At 33.9% G+C, this 9,793-nt stretch overlaps 1 pseudogene; it reads left to right on the top strand.

The window, feature by feature from the left end:
* Positions 1-857: 857 nt before the first annotated feature.
* Positions 858-6,748, top strand: LOC116113617 (annotated as a pseudogene).
* Positions 6,749-9,793: the final 3,045 nt, after the last annotated feature.

The following is a 9,793-nucleotide window of genomic DNA, read 5'->3' as shown; positions in this document are numbered from 1 at the left end:
AGTGGCCTTAGTGTTCCCCGTGTTTTTATTCATCTGTAGAGTTAAAAGCCCAAGGTTCGTTTTGCTTTGATACCAAATTGTTATGACTGAAACCAATCTTGAGAAACAAAGAGAAGAAGAGAGTAGAAGGGAAGAATATGGGAAGAGAAAGAGAAAGAGAAAGAGAAGAGAGAGAAAGAAAGAAAAATAGAAAGGAGAAATCTAGATAGTTTTTTGTATTAATTCATCGATAATCCCTCTTTACAATTATTGAGTATATATGGTGGTTTGTTAGTGACTATCTCTAACCAACTACAACTGGCAGTGCCTAAAGGTCTAAGGACGTATAACAAACTCTTTTTGAAATTATGAAAAACATAGCAGTCCAAAAAGCATAACTAATTTGTCTTTGCCTTTGCCTTTGCCTTTCCCTTCCTTTTATACGTAACACATGAACACCTTCTTGTTGAAACCAAAATATTTCTAGTTTCTCAAGTATGTTTAGAGCTTCTTGATACAAAACTTTTGGTATTTCTGTACTATAATCCTCAGGATTATCTCCTTCTTCTTCTTGTCTAATTTTAGTAATGTTTTTTTCTTCAGTTAAAGTATATACGACTTGTTACTCATTTGGATTATTAAAGAAGACATTAATATCTATTTGTTTATGTAATGAAGTTGTCGAATTTGATTACTCAATTCTCTAATAATTTTTTTATATCTATTTTCGTACTATCTTAATGTTACTAAAATAATGAATTGAAATTTAATATTACTAAAACATAAATTATAAAATAAGAAATAAAAATAATAATTTTTTTATAAAAAGTAATTATTGTAACGTGTCCCTATCCAGTTTTAACCTTTTTATAATAATAAATTTAGTTGGCCGATCATTATAACCATTGAGAGTTTTGATCGTGACGCGATCTTGACCAAAGTTGAAGAAAAGCTCCTCTCTCTTCCATGGTGACGCCAAAATAAACTTCCAAACAAAACCCACCTATATATTTGTTTAGATTTAATTTTATTCTGCATTGTGATTTAAGTTTGTGATTTTAGAGTGGATGGTGCTTGCTTAACCATGTGCAATTATTTCAGGGGTATTCCACTCGCTCAAGCAAGAAAGCATTAGAAGGTCAACGCCCATTTCCGTCATCAATTGAATTTATTTAAAATCATGCATCAAAACGGGGAGTGACGCTTCACGACCTTCATTCTTGTCGACAGTTGTGGGAACATCGAACTTTCGTAGAGGAGAACGTAAAGGAGGACGTCTAGTGGCAGGGCGTCTCCTCTTCCGTCTTCTCTCCGCCTTAGTGGCATCAACTGGTATGACCACATTTGGAGAGATCTTGGGTCTTAGCCATGGAACCTCTTCTAGAGAGACTCCTGATATTAAAGATGGGTTCACTTTCCTGACGTTGCTCACTAGGGATTTTCAGTGTAAGTAGAGACCAAAGTATTATTGTCATTGCTTCTACAATTGCTAAAGATGGATTTGGCTATTCCTTTACACACTTTTATTCCTTCAGTAAACTCTGTAAGTACTTAGTCTTTTTATTTTTTAAGACAAGTTAATCATTCAGTGAATCCAAATTTATGTCAAGAACCGTTTGTGTATTGTACGCAGGTTGCCGTTTTGATGACATATTTTTTTTGCTTGGCAATTGCTGGATCTATTTTACCTGGTAAAGTTGTTAAGGGGCTTGTATTACAAGATGGCACTCGACTTCATTATCGATGCAATTGTTTGTTTTAATTTTTTGTTCGCTTACTCATTTGCTCACGTTCTCTTAGAATTTTGTTGTGTTAGTTTTGTATTTTTTTTATGTTTCAAATAGGTTAACTGTTTTGTAATAGGTTTGTTATTGCTTGTATTGTTGCTTGCGCTACTTGGAATTGGTGCCCAGATGGATTTCGTATCACCTACTGTAAGTATTCGCTACTCCGTGTTTATCCACTGACTTGTAATTATATAGTCCTCTTCAATTCCGAAAATTACTTATGCTTTGTGGGTTTTATTATGTTATAATTTGTAAATAGGATGGTATGATGTTGAATAAACATTTAGGTAGTGTATCTGACTTGAAATACAGATTTTTAAATGTTGTATGCTCTGTCATGTGTATTTTTGAAACTCGAAGTAGGCGTTGTCGGGTGAAATGGTAAAAGTCAAATTTGTAAGTATATATGAAATGTTTAGACAATCCTCATTGGACTTGATTTTTTATGGTGCATATTTTTGTTTTCTTTCTCATTAAATTAGGTTTAGTTTGTTATTTGGCTTTTATGTGAACTTGAAATGCATTCTAGAAAGTTGAATAGGCAACAATTACTTCTTTGATTGTTTACTTCAGTTGATTATGTGCATAATTGTATATGTGCAGACATGTGCTCTAATTTATGATGATCTTGTAGGTGATATCAGATAGAGGATTTGAGCTGCTATCAACAACTTTAATGTTTTGTTTTCTTGTAAGTGATGTAGTTTCTTCTTTGGTGCCTGGAAAGTTTGGTATGTGGTTATCTGTTTTGTAGTTATTGAATGAAATATACTTATGCATTTAATTGGTAACCATTATTCTTGAGTGCATGCATGCTCTTATGTGTCAGCATCTTTCTACAAGTTTAAGTTCATGAAGGTTGAATTTGCATTCCGACTCAAATCATTCAATTATAATTTGAGGTGTCTCCGTAGAGCCACAACCTCAACCGTGTAGATTATAAATTTTTAAAACTTGATTTTTACCATATGCAGATTAATTCGTGCTTGCTAAAATGAGCTGATTGAGAAAGTTCTGCTGGTACTTAAAAGATGCTGAGGTTCTCATTGATCTCTAAAGAAACAAGGAAATAAATGATCTCAGTATAGACAATCAAATTTTCATTTCTTTTCTTCACCTTCTTTTATCTATTTCAACCTTGGCAAGACCATGACCTCCATTGTCATATATATAGTTGAACTCAATATTTTGGTCCTAATATAGTTTCTAATTGCATGGCTGTAAGTCTTGTAGTTGAGCTAACATTATGATGTCTGCCAGAATTGATTCCCTCTAATTTTTATTTATTATTAAATCACAGATTTTTTCCTTGTCCTTTCCTAATCAGTTGTTGCATTAACCTTTTCTATTTTATGCCAGGTGACATGGGTACTATTTGTTACTGGGTGCAGGTCACACAATCAGGGTTCTTCCCTGAAGCCTCATGTCACAGGAAACCTATTACATGACTGGTATTGGATAAATAACATATTACACATATGTTCTAAAGCATATAAATGTTTCTCTAAATCATATATCCTATCTGATTTTTGAGACGGCTGCTCCCCTTTTAGTTTAATTGTTTTCAAAGAACCTTTTTATTTTGTAAACTGAATTATCAATTCGTGTAACTGAAAATGGAAAAGTTAGTGTCCATGTCAAATACTTTCTTTTTGTCTGTTTGGTCATTTTTAACAGTCTTTATTTAAATTCCTGATATTTTTACCTACTATGTAATTCTTTAGGTGGTTTGGAATACAGCTGAATCCTCAGTTTTATGGGCATTGATCTCAAGTATGTAAGCCCTCTTCAATTTCTGGGAAAGTTTTCTTGTTGATCTGTCTATAAGAATTTTATTTCATAGCCTTATATTTGAGAACTCATGTGATTATAGTTTCTTTTAGGAAGGCTGAACTATAATTCTCAAATTTAAACTGGATGGTGACTCTGTAGTGCAGTGCAGAGATTGATAATTTGGCCTTTGCTTGAATGTATAGATGAGAATTATCGTATTTCCTAATAATGATTAGGATGGTTTAAAGTATTTGATACTCCTATGACTGATGGTTACTTTAACATTCTAAATCTCTTTTATTGATTGAGATGTAAAATATATTTGGACATGCTGTTCAATTCTACTGATAATGGTATATCCTCTGTAGATTTTTCTTTGTTAGAGCTTATCAATTTATCGGTTCTGGCAAAAAGTTTTCAAAATGGCACCTTATCTCAATCAATGATCCTCTACCAGTTATTTTGTGGGGTAATTTTGCTGATGCTAAGTAATGCAGATTTCTTTTTCAATAATTTACATGTCATTAGTAGTTGCTAAGTATCCTTTCTTTCTATATTTTGTTCCAGTTGTACATCCTGGACTACTTTGTTCATGAGGAGTACGTGACCTCCACGTAAGTGTATTACTTGTATCCCTTTGGCGTGATCGTCAAAGTATTTTCAAGCTGTAGTTTCAAAGTGAACATAGTTGGTTACTATATTCATCATAGAAAGCTCTTCTTCTGTCTTCTGATTATAGTATGCTATTCATGTGCTTGACAATATATTGGAAGCAGTAATGACAATTATTTATTTTGTTATGTTGCTGTATATTCTTGGAATTGGAAGGATCTACTGCAATTAATTATTGCTCTTACAATCAAATATTTACTGGTTTGCTATGCCACACCATATGATCTATAAGGGAGTAGAAATGGGTAAATAAAGAAGAAAGAAAAGAAAATAAATTAAAAATATATATATAGTGTAGATCAAGTAATGCAATATCGTTTTACTTTATTTTGGATAAAATCCATCTTATAGATCAAACCAGAGAAGTTTCACTATTCTGATCCATTAAGTTCTATTGAATTATTTTGAAGTTGTAGGCTGGTCATTTTTATATGATTTAAGTTACATATCTGATCTGTTTGTAAATGGTTGCTTTTACAGGTGGGACATAATAGCTGAGAGGTTAGGCTTCATGTTGGTATTTGGGGATCTAGTCTGGATTCCTTTCACTTTTAACATCCAGGCATGTTACTATTAACTAAAGCATGAAAGCATCTCTATCATTTTCTCTTTTCTATTTTTTTGAAAAAATTAATTCTTATTATTTTCTTGTATGTTCAGTCTGATCTAGTCTAGATTCCTTTTACTTTTAGCATCCAGGCATGTAACTGTTAAATAGAGAATGAAAGCATCCTCTCTCTCTCTCTCTCTCTCTTTAATTTCAAAATTTTAGTTCTTAAAGCTTTCTTGTATGTATATGCACTGCATATTTCTTTGTATGCTTGATCAATCTTTTGATTATAAACTAAAAGGCATTGCAAAATTTACAAAATATAAAATGGACTCCTTTGTTTCACAAAAGAAAGATCAATTGTCAAATTGGGCATAAGTTTTCTCGATTCTCTTTGTCATTACTATTTTTGAAGTCCTGATATGTCTACTGAAAGACTTTGCGTCATATATCTTGCATTGGTAAAAATATCAATACAGAAGTATATAATTGTTATTTGAAAATTTCTGGGAAGGATCTGAATTTTGTACTCTATCTGAGATTACTCTATTGATTCTCCCTCTGCACACACACTTAGAGAACAAATAATTGGAAATCTTTTCGACTCAGGGGTGACATCTAGAGATTAGGTTCCTTGACATCTTTCTAGATCTCATATTCCCTTTGAAAACCATAATGATCTTAGAAACACTTAGATAAACCAAGATACAATTCTTGGTCTCTACTACCTACTCAAAAATTTTCCATGGTAGTTGTATTCAAGTGCAATGCTTGGATGAAATCATGGAGAGGCACTATATTTGAAAAAGCTGTTACAATTGTTTATGCCTCAAGATGTAGATTATTTGTTGGCCGGTCATGCATGGTTGATCACTATCACTTGTATCTGGACAAGCCATATTGCGAAACCATTGAAAGGAAGTTATTTGCAGACTATGTATACACTCTTCAAACTCTTCCTTACCACAATTTGGAGATTCCTAAAGCCAAAAAAGTAGATACTGATCAGTGAGAGCCAATCCCTTAACTCTAGTGAACTTGAAGACTTTGAATTGGAACAGCTTTATTGAGATTATTGCCATATTTTTGGCAACAACTTAGCTGCCCCCCTCAGTTGCAAAAAGATGGATAGGCTAGGCAAAACTAGATGAGGTGGAGGCATGGTGGTAACGATTAGACACTTGATTCCAAGCATTGTCGGAGAACACTAGATTTGGGAGCTTGAAGTTGTTCGGGCACCATCATCTCTCTATCTTCCTATCCATGCGATGGTTTTCTATTCATTGGAATATAACCGTGTGTATTCCATCCTAATCAGTGTTTCCATTGCAAATGAGAATGTTTGGTAGTTGCCACTCTTGTTGGATCCTGTAAACCAGAAAGCAAGCAATATTGTGTCTATTATTATATCTTGGTTGTTATGTCTATCATGTTAATGCTATATCATGTGGCTCCATAATAACATCTGGGCAGAACTGAAGTTCATATTCGTTAATTTAGGACTCCTTTTGAATAACAGAAAATGGAGCGACTCAATTCCTTACCTTCCAAAGTAGTTTGAGAAATATAGGTCCAACTTGTATAATAGCATCAATTTTTGGGCCAATCCAATCACTCGCTTCTCTTGCTGTTGAGTTCAGGAGTAAATCTGCTTGAACATTGTGATTGAACAGGCCTCTCAATCCTTATTTTCTCTGTTAGAGCTCAATTCTCATTCATGGTTACCTTAAACCTTGCATCCAAGCCTGGTCAGACTTTTTTGAGCCTCCTTGTGCAATTATTAATATGGTCAATCCAGAATCTCAAAGAAACAAAAATGGTTTTGTACAAATATTAATCCTGTCCATATATAATATCAATTGGTTTTAAACTTTTAATGAATTGAACGTCTTTTTCTTTGTTGCAGGGTTGGTGGCTTTTGCATAACAAGGTGGAGCTTACAACTGCAGCTGTTGTAGCAAATTGTTTAGTGTTTTTGATTGGGTAAATATCAATGACGTATGGTTAGTACTTTGTTGCTTCAAACTGACTTAACTTTTTTTAAGATTGTGCCTTTAATATTAAAACTGTGCAGATATCTGGTATCCAGAGGAGCTAACAGGCAAAAACACATCTTCAAAAAGAATCCCAAGGCACATATTTGGGGTAAGCCTCCCAAGGTTATTAGGGGCAAGTTGCTTGCTTCTGGTTATTGGTGAGATTTCCAATACATCCCTTGTAATTTCATCTTTTTTCCTTATCAATGGTATCATGCCAAAGTAATTTTTTCATTGAGGTCTAAACAGAAATTAGAAATAGGAAAAAAAATATTGGAATGTAAATTAAGAGTTAATGCAGTTAGAGTACTTCATTTAACGCTAGTTTGTTGTTAAATGATTTCTCAATGAAAGTTTCATAATCTGAGTGAACAAGCTAGCCCATTTTGGGCTTTGTAATGATTTGGTTAGAGCATCTTTCTAAAGGACTTAGATGTGAACCAAGAATTTTATCATATTGCTAACAGGTCAAATTTTTTCTCTCTTGACTGAACCTGCAATTTTATCCTTGTTCTGCATCTCTTATTCTATTGTTTGCAGTTCTATCATTTGTATGAAGGTGGCAGCTCAATGCTGTGGCATTTCTGCTAGGAACTCATGCTTGCAAGTTGCATCTGGTGTCAGTACTAATAATTCGACTGAACAATGTAGAATTCCTTATATTTCCTCCTTGTTAAGGGTTGGTATCGATAGAGGGGACAACAGACATTTTTTTCCCCTAATATATATTAGGAAATTGTTGGTTGTCCTTGAAGACTCCTAGTCCTAGGTGTTTTCAGTGGCATGTCTCTTGATATTGTGCTTGAAGTAGTCAGTCATCTTTGGTGCTTAGTTCTCTTTTTCCTGGTCAAATTCATGGGTTTGGGTTGCAGATGCAAAGCTGTGTCTTAACCCATTTAGGCTTTTACCCCTAAGTGGGTTGGATTCCTTTCTTGGAAATGGATCATAATACTTGGCAAGCGTTTTCTATCAAATAAAGAAAAAATTGTAAATGTGTGCTTCAACTTAAGAGGTCTAATGCCTACTTGCAACATGCCGAAATGGATGAAATGCAGACCCATGCTACGAAATCTCATAATCTTATGAACATCTAAGATATTAAGATTGAATGTAGTGTCATTATTTTGTGACACCTTCTTGGATCTCTGCATTAGAAAAGATTACGGAGTCTACTTTAAGATAACCTTTAGGGATATAGACATCCGTAGGTTTGACTTTAGGCATCCTCCCAAAGGGTAGCCTTTCTTATCTCTTGAATGTTGGTACAGTCCAAGTTCTTGATGCCGCATCTTATATACTGTGATAATTTTTTGAAGGGGAGTGGCGAGGCACTGTAATTACCTTGGGGACTTATTGCTGGCGTTGTCCTTCAGTTTACCTTGTGGGATAAGGTAAAATTCAAATTTTTTAACTTTTATATAATGACAGTCTTGTACATTTAACTAGTGTGCAACTTCCACTCTGAGATTCACTCTCTTTTGCAGTTCACCAGTTCCATATTTTTACCCTATTTATCTTCTTATTCTGCTAATATGGAGAGAGAGAAGAGATGAAGTTCGCTGTGCAGAGAAGTATAGAGAAATATGGGCAGAATACTGTAGACTTGTTCCTTGGAGAATATTACCGTATGCTTATTAGCAAAAAGGTTGTGGAATATCTGCTGGGAGGCTTTCAGTTCATTTTGTATCATTATGTCATTTTCTATTGATACTTCGCGTAAGTGTTGAGCATTTGGTTCAGTGGCGAGTAGTCATGCAACTTAAATTTGCCCTGCAGTTTTAACACGGGCCAGCTGCTGAGATTATCAAGGAAAAGGATTTAGTGTGGATACAGAAATTGCAGGCTCCGTTCGTTGATTTTTTAGAATAGCATTCTATGCTGAATAGCATTTCTATAAAATAAGATACGATTTTGAGAAGTTTTTGATATATTTTTTAATAGCATTTTCTGAAAATATTTAGATTATTTTTAACTCCTTAAGTTTGTTAATTTAACTAAATATTCTTTGCAATAAAAGTTTATAAATTGATAAAAACACTCTTATCTACTCACATGTTGTTGGAAGTTGGCCACCATCATTCGAAATTGGTCAGAATGGTACACGATCAGCTGAATCTGGCCAATCATGCATTGATCTGGTTGGAAACGGTTAAATTTACAATCACAAAGTTGGTCATTGACAATTAAATTTGGTCGTGCCATCATCAATGGTTAGATCTTTGGTTGTTTTTTGTCAGATTTATGGTAGATCTGGTCAGAAATAGACAAATCGGTACACGATCGGTTAGATCCAACCTGTTGTGCGTTGTTACGGTGGCGACTGGCAGGTGATAGTGGCTTGGATGGATAGGTGTGTTTTTGTTAATTTTAAAACTTTTATTGAGAAAGATAATTGTTAATGTTTTAAGTTGATGAATTTTGAAGAGAATTGAGAATATTGAAACAAATATATATTTAGATAAGATAAGATAGTGGAAAAAAAAAATGAAACAAACGAGCCCATATTAAGGTTTTCTTAGTTTTAGGTGAACACTATTAGGTGGCGTTTGGTTCAAGAATGTTAGATTACTGGAAATGTTAGATTACTGGAAAGATAGATTACCTTGGAAGATTAATAAAAATCCTTAGGAAAATGTGTTTGGTTGGTTAGTGGGTATATTATATTAATATGTTTGGTTATGGGAAATAAATTGGTGAGTATGTTATTTAAATTACTAAATTGTCCTCTTTTCAAATATTAATATAATATTATTTTTATTATTAATTTTTGAATAATTTCTTTTAACCCCCAATATTTTAGATTTAGTTAAAACACCCCCGCTGATATAAAACTTTAATTTATTACGAAATCACCCTCACCTCCTGCCGCCAACGCAAACCACCGTCGGAAGCTTCGAAAGTCCTCGTGAGAAGCTCACCGTGACCAAGAGGCTCCGATATGGCCATTTTCTGGCCATATTGATGGTCGAAAATGGTCATATCAAGCCAGATCTGAC

Source organism: Pistacia vera, unplaced genomic scaffold, assembly GCF_008641045.1.
Source record: "Pistacia vera cultivar Batoury unplaced genomic scaffold, PisVer_v2 Contig686, whole genome shotgun sequence".
NCBI classification, from domain to species: domain Eukaryota; kingdom Viridiplantae; phylum Streptophyta; class Magnoliopsida; order Sapindales; family Anacardiaceae; genus Pistacia; species Pistacia vera.
This window is presented reverse-complemented; position numbering and strand designations above follow the sequence as displayed.